Genomic DNA, 12,211 nt, shown 5'->3' on the forward strand with positions numbered 1-12,211 from the left:
TGCATCTTGCTGCCTTTCCAATGAAGCAAGTTTTAATCAGTAATAGGTGAAAAACCATTCCTACAAAGGTGTTAATCAGAGACTTGGCTTTGTGGACACTTTTCAGAGAGCAAATGTGTTAGCATAAAAATAAAGCCATAAAATGGAGAGCTGATTAATCACTCAATTGGATTTCTCTGCCTGCATAATTTTTTTTCTCTGCAACCCCATGCTAAATTGTGCTTCCTGTTTTTTATAAAATGACTTAATCAAATCTGACTCTGATTGCATCAGAGAAGGCCAGGTACCCTACACTATAAGAGGTGGTTTGAAATTTTGACTTGTCTACTTAAAGATCACCAAAATTTGATCACAAGGTCAATTACTTCCCCGGGTGGGATTGAACCACCAACCTTTCGGTTAACAGCCAAATGCGCTAACCGATTGCGCCACAGAGACAGCTTGCAAAAGCATGTACTGACAAAGGCTAAAAAGCATTAATCTAGAAAGTTTCCTAGAAAAAGGTTAAAAAGGCAATAATCTGGAGAGTTTTGCAAGATTTTTCTTCCATTGACCAACGAAGAAACACATTGGTACTTTCACATGATGGGTGAGTACTTCAGGATCTCTGACACTTACATGAGCAGCAGAGTGGCGCAGCGTAAGCGTGCTGGGCCCATAACCCAGAGGTTGGTGGATCGAAACCATCCCCTGCTATGTGCACTTTTTTTTTTGTTAATTAAATTCTTCCAAAACTGGAATTGATATTTTGACTCTTTTATTTTTACTTAAAGTACAATAACTTTTAACATTTTAATTTGTTTTAATAGTATATTGACAGCATTGTTTTCTTTCAGAAATCCACTTAATTTTCTTTACCCTATTACTGAAATGGTAATTGACAAAAACAAGCTACATTGTCACCAGAAGAGCAATGCAAAATGTACAATTGATATTTCAAAATCATCTTTCCAGCTTGAATTTCAATGATGCATTGGGGCAACGATTTTGTGAGAAACATCTTCACCCTTAAAGAAAGATTTTCTTAACTTCTTACCTGTGTGCTGATTAGATATCACCTGGTTTTCACATTAAACAGATTCCCACTTGAGAAAGCAGCAAGGATGCAGTGAGGTTTATGTTTCCTGGTGTCAACCTGTATTATTTCAGTGGACATTGTAATGAGGATGCATCTTGCTGCCTTTCCAATGAAGCAAGTTTTAATCAGTAATAGGTGAAAAACCATTCCTACAAAGGTGTTAATCAGAGACTTGGCTTTGTGGACACTTTTCAGAGAGCAAATGTGTTAGCATAAAAATAAAGCCATAAAATGGAGAGCTGATTAATCACTCAATTGGATTTCTCTGCCTGCATAATTTTTTTTCTCTGCAACCCCAATGCTAAATTGTGCTTCCTGTTTTTTATAAAATGACTTAATCAAATATGACTCTGATTGCATCAGAGAAGGCCAGGTACCCTACACCATAAAAGGTGGTTTGAAATTTTGACTTGTCTACTTAAAGATCACCAAAATTTGATCACAAGGTCAATTACGTCCCTGGGTGGGATTGAACCACCAACCTTTCGGTTAACAGCCGAATGCGCTAACCGATTGCGCCACAGAGACAGCTTGCAAAAGCATGTACTGACAAAGGCTAAAAAGCATTCATCTAGAAAGTTTCCTAGAAAAAGGTTAAAAAGGCAATAATCTGGAGAGTTTTGCAAGATTTTTCTTCCATTGACCAACGAAGAAACACATTGGTACTTTCACATGATGAGTGAGTACTTCAGGATCTCTGGCACTTACATGAGCAGCAGAGTGGCGCAGCGGAAGCGTGCTGGGCCCATAACCCAGAGGTCGGTGGATCGAATCCATCCTCTGCTATGTGCACTTATTTTTTTGTTAATTAAATTCTTCCAAAACTGGAATTGATATTTTGACTCTTTTATTTTTACTTAAAGTACAATAACTTTTAACATTTTAATTTGTTTTAATAGTATATTGACAGCATTGTTTTCTTTCAGAAATCCACTTAATTTTCTTTACCCTATTACTGAATTGGTAATTGACAAAAACAAGCTACATTGTCACCAGAAGAGCAATGCAAAATGTACAATTGATATTTCAAAATCATCTTTCCATCTTGAATTTCAATGATGCATTGGGGCAACGATTTTGTGAGAAACATCTTCACCCTTAAAGAAAGATTTTCTTAACTTCTTACCTGTGTGCTGATTAGATATCACCTGGTTTTCACATTAAACAGATTCCCACGTGAGAAAGCAGCAAGGATGCAGTGAGGTTTATGTTTCCTGGTGTCAACCTGTATTATTTCAGTGGACATTGTAATGAGGATGCATCTTGCTGCCTTTCCAATGAAGCAAGTTTTAATCAGTAATAGGTGAAAAACCATTCCTACAAAGGTGTTAATCAGAGACTTGGCTTTGTGGACACTTTTCAGAGAGCAAATGTGTTAGCATAAAAATAAAGCCATAAAATGGAGAGCTGATTAATCACTCAATTGGATTTCTCTGCCTGCATATTTTTTTTCTCTGCAACCCCAATGCTAAATTGTGCTTCCTGTTTTTTATAAAATGACTTAATCAAATATGACTCTGATTGCATCAGAGAAGGCCAGGTACCTTACACCATAAAAGGTGGTTTGAAATTTTGACTTGTCTACTTAAAGATCAGCAAAATTTGATCACAAGGTCAATTACATCCCTGGGTGGGATTGAACCACCAAGCTTTCGGTTAACAGCCGAATGCGCTAACCGATTGCGCCACAGAGACAGCTTGCAAAAGCATGTACTGACAAAGGCTAAAAAGCATTCATCTAGAAAGTTTCCTAGAAAAAGGTTAAAAAGGCAATAATCTGGAGAGTTTTGCAAGATTTTTCTTCCATTGACCAACGAAGAAACACATTGGTACTTTCACATGATGAGTGAGTACTTCAGGATCTCTGATACTTACATGAGCAGCAGAGTGGCGCAACGGAAGCGTGCTGGGCACATAACCCAGAGGTTGGTGGATTGAAACCATCCTCTGCTATGTGCACTTATTTTTTTTGTTAATTAAATTCTTCCAAAACTGGAATTGATATTTTGACTCTTTTATTTTTACTTAAAGTACAATAACTTTTAACATTTTAATTTGTTTTAGTGTATTGACAGCATTGTTTTCTTTCAGAAATCCACTTAATTTTCTTTACCCTATTACTGAAATGGTAATTGACAAAAACAAGCTACATTGTCACCAGAAGAGCAATGCAAAATGTACAATTGATATTTCAAAATCATCTTTCCAGCTTGAATTTCAATGATGCATTGGGGCAACGATTTTGTGAGAAACATCTTCACCCTTAAAGAAAGATTTTCTTAACTTCTTACCTGTGTGCTGATTAGATATCACCTGGTTTTCACATTAAACAAATTCCCACTTGAGAAAGCAGCAAGGATGCAGTGAGGTTTATGTTTCCTGGTGTCAACCTGTATTATTTCAATGGACATTGTAATGAGGATGCATCTTGCTGCCTTTCCAATGAAGCAAGTTTTAATCAGTAATAGGTGAAAAACCATTCCTACAAAGGTGTTAATCAGAGACTTGGCTTTGTGGACACTTTTCAGAGAGCAAATGTGTTAGCATAAAAATAAAGCCATAAAATGGAGAGCTGATTAATCACTCAATTGGATTTCTCTGCCTGCATAATTTTTTTTCTCTGCAACCCCATGCTAAATTGTGCTTCCTGTTTTTTATAAAATGACTTAATCAAATCTGACTCTGATTGCATCAGAGAAGGCCAGGTACCCTACACTATAAGAGGTGGTTTGAAATTTTGACTTGTCTACTTAAAGATCACCAAAATTTGATCACAAGGTCAATTACTTCCCCGGGTGGGATTGAACCACCAACCTTTCGGTTAACAGCCAAATGCGCTAACCGATTGCGCCACAGAGACAGCTTGCAAAAGCATGTACTGACAAAGGCTAAAAAGCATTAATCTAGAAAGTTTCCTAGAAAAAGGTTAAAAAGGCAATAATCTGGAGAGTTTTGCAAGATTTTTCTTCCATTGACCAACGAAGAAACACATTGGTACTTTCACATGATGGGTGAGTACTTCAGGATCTCTGACACTTACATGAGCAGCAGAGTGGCGCAGCGTAAGCGTGCTGGGCCCATAACCCAGAGGTTGGTGGATCGAAACCATCACCTGCTATGTGCACTTTTTTTTTTGTTAATTAAATTCTTCCAAAACTGGAATTGATATTTTGACTCTTTTATTTTTACTTAAAGTACAATAACTTTTAACATTTTAATTTGTTTTAATAGTATATTGACAGCATTGTTTTCTTTCAGAAATCCACTTAATTTTCTTTACCCTATTACTGAAATGGTAATTGACAAAAACAAGCTACATTGTCACCAGAAGAGCAATGCAAAATGTACAATTGATATTTCAAAATCATCTTTCCAGCTTGAATTTCAATGATGCATTGGGGCAACGATTTTGTGAGAAACATCTTCACCCTTAAAGAAAGATTTTCTTAACTTCTTACCTGTGTGCTGATTAGATATCACCTGGTTTTCACATTAAACAGATTCCCACTTGAGAAAGCAGCAAGGATGCAGTGAGGTTTATGTTTCCTGGTGTCAACCTGTATTATTTCAGTGGACATTGTAATGAGGATGCATCTTGCTGCCTTTCCAATGAAGCAAGTTTTAATCAGTAATAGGTGAAAAACCATTCCTACAAAGGTGTTAATCAGAGACTTGGCTTTGTGGACACTTTTCAGAGAGCAAATGTGTTAGCATAAAAATAAAGCCATAAAATGGAGAGCTGATTAATCACTCAATTGGATTTCTCTGCCTGCATAATTTTTTTTCTCTACAACCCCATGCTAAATTGTGCTTCCTGTTTTTTATAAAATGACTTAATCAAATCTGACTCTGATTGCATCAGAGAAGGCCAGGTACCCTACACTATAAGAGGTGGTTTGAAATTTTGACTTGTCTACTTAAAGATCAGCAAAATTTGATCACAAGGTCAATTACGTCCCTGGGTGGTATTGAACCACCAGCCTTTCGGTTAACAGCCGAATGCGCTAACCGATTGCACCACAGAGACAACTTGCAAAAGCATGTACTAACAAAGGCTAAAAAGCATTCATCTAGAAAGTTTCCTAGAAAAAGGTTAAAAAGGCAATAATCTGGAGAGTTTTGCAAGATTTTTCTTCCATTGACCAACGAAGAAACACATTGGTACTTTCACATGATGAGTGAGTACTTCAGGATCTCTGGCACTTACATGAGCAGCAGAGTGGCGCAGCGGAAGCGTGCTTGGCCCATAACCCAGAGGTCGGTGGATCGAAACCATCCTCTGCTATGTGCACTTATTTTTTTGTTAATTAAATTCTTCCAAAACTGGAATTGATATTTTGACTCTTTTATTTTTACTTAAAGTACAATAACTTTTAACATTTTAATTTGTTTTAATAGTATATTGACAGCATTGTTTTTTTTTCAGAAATCCACTTAATTTTCTTTACCCTATTACTGAAATGGTAATTGACAAAAACAAGCTACATTGTCACCAGAAGAGCAATGCAAAATGTACAATTGATATTTCAAAATCATCTTTCCATTTTGAATTTCAATGATGCATTGGGGCAACGATTTTGTGAGAAACATCTTCACCCTTAAAGAAAGATTTTCTTAACTTCTTACCTGTGTGCTGATTAGATATCACCTGGTTTTCACATTAAACAGATTCCCACTTGAGAAAGCAGCAAGGATGCAGTGAGGTTTATGTTTCCTGGTGTCAACCTGTATTATTTCAGTGGACATTGTAATGAGGATGCATCTTGCTGCCTTTCCAATGAAGCAAGTTTTAATCAGTAATAGGTGAAAAACCATTCCTACAAAGGTGTTAATCAGAGACATGGCTTTGTGGACACTTTTCAGAGAGCAAATGTGTTAGCATAAAAATAAAGCCATAAAATGGAGAGCTGATTAATCACTCAATTGGATTTCTCTGCCTGCATAATTTTTTTTCTCTGCAACCCCATGCTAAATTGTGCTTCCTGTTTTTTATAAAATGACTTAATCAAATCTGACTCTGATTGCATCAGAGAAGGCCAGGTACCCTACACTATAAGAGGTGGTTTGAAATTTTGACTTGTCTACTTAAAGATCAGCAAAATTTGATCACAAGGTCAATTACGTCCCTGGGTGGTATTGAACCACCAGCCTTTCGGTTAACAGCCGAATGCGCTAACCGATTGCACCACAGAGACAACTTGCAAAAGCATGTACTAACAAAGGCTAAAAAGCATTCATCTAGAAAGTTTCCTAGAAAAAGGTTAAAAAGGCAATAATCTGGAGAGTTTTGCAAGATTTTTCTTCCATTGACCAACGAAGAAACACATTGGTACTTTCACATGATGAGTGAGTACTTCAGGATCTCTGGCACTTACATGAGCAGCAGAGTGGCGCAGCGGAAGCGTGCTTGGCCCATAACCCAGAGGTCGGTGGATCGAAACCATCCTCTGCTATGTGCACTTATTTTTTTGTTAATTAAATTCTTCCAAAACTGGAATTGATATTTTGACTCTTTTATTTTTACTTAAAGTACAATAACTTTTAACATTTTAATTTGTTTTAATAGTATATTGACAGCATTGTTTTTTTTTCAGAAATCCACTTAATTTTCTTTACCCTATTACTGAAATGGTAATTGACAAAAACAAGCTACATTGTCACCAGAAGAGCAATGCAAAATGTACAATTGATATTTCAAAATCATCTTTCCATTTTGAATTTCAATGATGCATTGGGGCAACGATTTTGTGAGAAACATCTTCACCCTTAAAGAAAGATTTTCTTAACTTCTTACCTGTGTGCTGATTAGATATCACCTGGTTTTCACATTAAACAGATTCCCACTTGAGAAAGCAGCAAGGATGCAGTGAGGTTTATGTTTCCTGGTGTCAACCTGTATTATTTCAGTGGACATTGTAATGAGGATGCATCTTGCTGCCTTTCCAATGAAGCAAGTTTTAATCAGTAATAGGTGAAAAACCATTCCTACAAAGGTGTTAATCAGAGACTTGGCTTTGTGGACACTTTTCAGAGAGCAAATGTGTTAGCATAAAAATAAAGCCATAAAATGGAGAGCTGATTAATCACTCAATTGGATTTCTCTGCCTGCATAATTTTTTTTCTCTGCAACCCCATGCTAAATTGTGCTTCCTGATTTTTATAAAATGACTTAATCGAATCTGACTCTGATTGCATCAGAGAAGGCCAGGTACCCTACACTATAAGAGGTGGTTTGAAATTTTGACTTGTCTACTTAAAGATCACCAAAATTTGATCACAAGGTCAATTACGTCCCCGGGTGGGATTGAACCACCAACCTTTCGGTTAACAGCCGAATGCACTAACCGATTGCGCCACAGAGACAGCTTGCAAAAGCATGTACTGACAAAGGCTAAAAAGCATTCATCTAGAAAGTTTCCTAGAAAAAGTTTAAAAAGGCAATAATCTGGAGAGTTTTGCAAGATTTTTCTTCCATTGACCAACGAAGAAACACATTGGTACTTTCATATGATGAGTGAGTACTTCAGGATCTCTGACACTTACATGAGCAGCAGAGTGGCGCAGCGGAAGCGTGCTGGGCCCATAACCCAGAGGCCGGTGGATCGAAACCATCCTCTGCTATGTGCACTTATTTTTTTTGTTAATTAAATTCTTCCAAAACTGGAATTGATATTTTGACTCTTTTATTTTTACTTAAAGTACAATAACTTTTAACATTTTAATTTGTTTTAGTGTATTGACAGCATTGTTTTCTTTCAGAAATCCACTTAATTTTCTTTACCCTATTACTGAAATGGTAATTGACAAAAACAAGCTACATTGTCACCAGAAGAGCAATGCAAAATGTACAATTGATATTTCAAAATCATCTTTCCAGCTTGAATTTCAATGATGCATTGGGGCAACGATTTTGTGAGAAACATCTTCACCCTTAAAGAAAGATTTTCTTAACTTCTTACCTGTGTGCTGATTAGAAATCACCTGGTTTTCACATTAAACAGATTCCCACTTGAGAAAGCAGCAAGGATGCAGTGAGGTTTATGTTTCCTGGTGTCAACCTGTATTATTTCAATGGACATTGTAATGAGGATGCATCTTGCTGCCTTTCCAATGAAGCAAGTTTTAATCAGTAATAGGTGAAAAACCATTCCTACAAAGGTGTTAATCAGAGACTTGGCTTTGTGGACACTTTTCAGAGAGCAAATGTGTTAGCATAAAAATAAAGCCATAAAATGGAGAGCTGATTAATCACTCAATTGGATTTCTCTGCCTGCATAATTTTTTTTCTCTGCAACCCCATGCTAAATTGTGCTTCCTGTTTTTTATAAAATGACTTAATCAAATCTGACTCTGATTGCATCAGAGAAGGCCAGGTACCCTACACTATAAGAGGTGGTTTGAAATTTTGACTTGTCTACTTAAAGATCAGCAAAATTTGATCACAAGGTCAATTACGTCCCTGGGTGGTATTGAACCACCAGCCTTTCGGTTAACAGCCAAATGCTCTAACCGATTGCACCACAGAGACAACTTGCAAAAGCATGTACTAACAAAGGCTAAAAAGCATTCATCTAGAAAGTTTCCTAGAAAAAGGTTAAAAAGGCAATAATCTGGAGAGTTTTGCAAGATTTTTCTTCCATTGACCAACGAAGAAACACATTGGTACTTTCACATGATGAGTGAGTACTTCAGGATCTCTGGCACTTACATGAGCAGCAGAGTGGCGCAGCGGAAGCGTGCTGGGCCCATAACCCTGAGGTCGGTGGATCGAAACCATCCTCTGTTATGTGCACTTATTTTTTTGTTAATTAAATTCTTCCAAAACTGGAATTGATATTTTGACTCTTTTATTTTTACTTAAAGTACAATAACTTTTAACATTTTAATTTGTTTTAATAGTATATTGACAGCATTGTTTTCTTTCAGAAATCCACTTAATTTTCTTTACCCTATTACTGAAATGGTAATTGATAAAAACAAGCTACATTGTCACCAGAAGAGCAATGCAAAATGTACAATTGATATTTCAAAATCATCTTTCCATCTTGAATTTCAATGATGCATTGGGGCAACGATTTTGTGAGAAACATCTTCACCCTTAAAGAAAGATTTTCTTAACTTCTTACCTGTGTGCTGATTAGATATCACCTGGTTTTCACATTAAACAGATTCCCACTTGAGAAAGCAGCAAGGATGCAGTGAGGTTTATGTTTCCTGGTGTCAACCTGTATTATTTCAGTGGACATTGTAATGAGGATGCATCTTGCTGCCTTTCCAATGAAGCAAGTTTTAATCAGTAATAGGTGAAAAACCATTCCTACAAAGGTGTTAATCAGAGACTTGGCTTTGTGGACACTTTTCAGAGAGCAAATGTGTTAGCATAAAAGTAAAGCCATAAAATGGAGAGCTGATTAATCACTCAATTGGATTTCTCTGCCTGCATAATTTTTTTTCTCTGCAACCCCATGCTAAATTGTGCTTCCTGTTTTTTATAAAATGACTTAATCAAATCTGACTCTGATTGCATCAGAGAAGGCCAGGTACCCTACACTATAAGAGGTGGTTTGAAATGTTGACTTGTCTACTTAAAGATCAGCAAGATTTGATCACAAGGTCAATTACGTCCCTGGGTGGTATTGAACCACCAAACTTTCGGTTAACAGCCGAATGCGCTAACCGATTGCACCACAGAGACAACTTGCAAAAGCATGTACTAACAAAGGCTAAAAAGCATTCATCTAGAAAGTTTCCTAGAAAAAGGTTAAAAAGGCAATAATCTGGAGAGTTTTGCAAGATTTTTCTTCCATTGACCAACGAAGAAACACATTGGTACTTTCACATGATGAGTGAGTACTTCAGGATCTCTGGCACTTACATGAGCAGCAGAGTGGCGCAGCGGAAGCGTGCTGGGCCCATAACCCAGAGGTCGGTGGATCGAAACCATCCTCTGCTATGTGCACTTATTTTTTTGTTAATTAAATTCTTCCAAAACTGGAATTGATATTTTGACTCTTTTATTTTTACTTAAAGTACAATAACTTTTAACATTTTAATTTGTTTTAATAGTATATTGACAGCATTGTTTTCTTTCAGAAATCCACTTAATTTTCTTTACCCTATTACTGAAATGGTAATTGACAAAAACAAGCTACATTGTCACCAGAAGAGCAATGCAAAATGTACAATTGATATTTCAAAATCATCTTTCCATCTTGAATTTCAATGATGCATTGGGGCAACGATTTTGTGAGAAACATCTTCACCCTTAAAGAAAGATTTTCTTAACTTCTTACCTGTGTGCTGATTAGATATCACCTGGTTTTCACATTAAACAGATTCCCACGTGAGAAAGCAGCAAGGATGCAGTGAGGTTTATGTTTCCTGGTGTCAGCCTGTATTATTTCAGTGGACATTGTAATGAGGATGCATCTTGCTGCCTTTCCAATGAAGCAAGTTTTAATCAGTAATAGGTGAAAAACCATTCCTACAAAGGTGTTAATCAGAGACTTGGCTTTGTGGACACTTTTCAGAGAGCAAATGTGTTAGCATAAAAATAAAGCCATAAAATGGAGAGCTGATTAATCACTCAACTGGATTTCTCTGCCTGCATATTTTTTTTTCTCTGCAACCCCAATGCTAAATTGTGCTTCCTGTTTTTTATAAAATGACTTAATCAAATCTGACTCTGATTGCATCAGAGAAGGCCAGGTTCCTTACACCATAAAAGGTGGTTTGAAATTTTGACTTGTCTACTTAAAGATCAGCAAAATTTGATCACAAGGTCAATTACATCCCTGGGTGGGATTGAACCACCAAGCTTTCGGTTAACAGCCGAATGCGCTAACCGATTGCGCCACAGAGACAGCTTGCAAAAGTATGTACTGACAAAGGCTAAAAAGCATTCATCTAGAAAGTTTCCTAGAAAAAGGTTAAAAAGGCAATAATCTGGAGAGTTTTGCAAGATTTTTCTTCCATTGACCAACGAAGAAACACATTGGTACTTTCACATGATGAGTGAGTACTTCAGGATCTCTGACACTTACATGAGCAGCAGAGTGGCGCAACGGAAGCGTGCTGGGCACATAACCCAGAGGTTGGTGGATCGAAACCATTCTCTGCTATGTGCACTTATTTTTTTTGTTAATTAAATTCTTCCAAAACTGGAATTGATATTTTGACTTTTTTATTTTTACTTAAAGTACAATAACTTTTAACATTTTAATTTGTTTTAGTGTATTGACAGCATTGTTTTCTTTCAGAAATCCACTTAATTTTCTTTACCCTATTACTGAAATGGTAATTGACAAAAACAAGCTACATTGTCACCAGAAGAGCAATGCAAAATGTACAATTGATATTTCAAAATCATCTTTCCAGCTTGAATTTCAATGATGCATTGGGGCAACGATTTTGTGAGAAACATCTTCACCCTTAAAGAAAGATTTTCTTAACTTCTTACCTGTGTGCTGATTAGATATCACCTGGTTTTCACATTAAACAGATTCCCACTTGAGAAAGCAGCAAGGATGCAGTGAGGTTTATGTTTCCTGGTGTCAACCTGTATTATTTCAATGGACATTGTAATGAGGATGCGTCTTGCTGCCTTTCCAATGAAGCAAGTTTTAATCAGTAATAGGTGAAAAACCATTCCTACAAAGGTGTTAATCAGAGACTTGGCTTTGTGGACACTTTTCAGAGAGCAAATGTGTTAGCATAAAAATAAAGCCATAAAATGGAGAGCTGATTAATCACTCAATTGGATTTCTCTGCCTGCATAATTTTTTTTCTCTGCAACCCCATGCTAAATTGTGCTTCCTGTTTTTTATAAAATGACTTAATCAAATCTGACTCTGATTGCATCAGAGAAGGCCAGGTACCCTACACTATAAGAGGTGGTTTGAAATTTTGACTTGTCTACTTAAAGATCAGCAAAATTTGATCACTAGGTCAATTACATCCCTGGGTGGTATTGAACCACCAGCCTTTCGATTAACAGCCAAATGCTCTAACCGATTGCACCACAGAGACAACTTGCAAAAGCATGTACTAACAAAGGCTAAAAAGCATTCATCTAGAAAGTTTCCTAGAAAAAGGTTAAAAAGGCAATAATCTGGAGAGTTTTGCAAGATTTTT

General features: G+C 36.7%; 5 non-coding genes across 5 annotated transcripts; 1 reads left to right on the top strand and 4 right to left on the bottom strand.

Moving 5' to 3' along the window:
- Positions 1-1,532: 1,532 nt before the first annotated feature.
- Positions 1,533-1,606, bottom strand: TRNAN-GUU (transfer RNA asparagine (anticodon GUU)). Its single transcript has one exon. It is a non-coding gene; the product is annotated as a tRNA-Asn (tRNA).
- Positions 1,607-1,792: 186 nt separating this feature from the next.
- Positions 1,793-1,864, top strand: TRNAM-CAU (transfer RNA methionine (anticodon CAU)). Its single transcript has one exon. It is a non-coding gene; the product is annotated as a tRNA-Met (tRNA).
- Positions 1,865-5,031: 3,167 nt separating this feature from the next.
- Positions 5,032-5,105, bottom strand: TRNAN-GUU (transfer RNA asparagine (anticodon GUU)). The gene has a single exon. It is a non-coding gene; the product is annotated as a tRNA-Asn (tRNA).
- A 1,094-nt stretch (positions 5,106-6,199) lies between these two features.
- Positions 6,200-6,273, bottom strand: TRNAN-GUU (transfer RNA asparagine (anticodon GUU)). The gene has a single exon. It is a non-coding gene; the product is annotated as a tRNA-Asn (tRNA).
- A 1,094-nt stretch (positions 6,274-7,367) lies between these two features.
- Positions 7,368-7,441, bottom strand: TRNAN-GUU (transfer RNA asparagine (anticodon GUU)). Its single transcript has one exon. It is a non-coding gene; the product is annotated as a tRNA-Asn (tRNA).
- Positions 7,442-12,211: the final 4,770 nt, after the last annotated feature.

Source organism: Pseudophryne corroboree, chromosome 4 (assembly GCF_028390025.1).
Source record: "Pseudophryne corroboree isolate aPseCor3 chromosome 4, aPseCor3.hap2, whole genome shotgun sequence".
Classification (NCBI taxonomy): Eukaryota; Metazoa; Chordata; class Amphibia; order Anura; family Myobatrachidae; genus Pseudophryne; species Pseudophryne corroboree.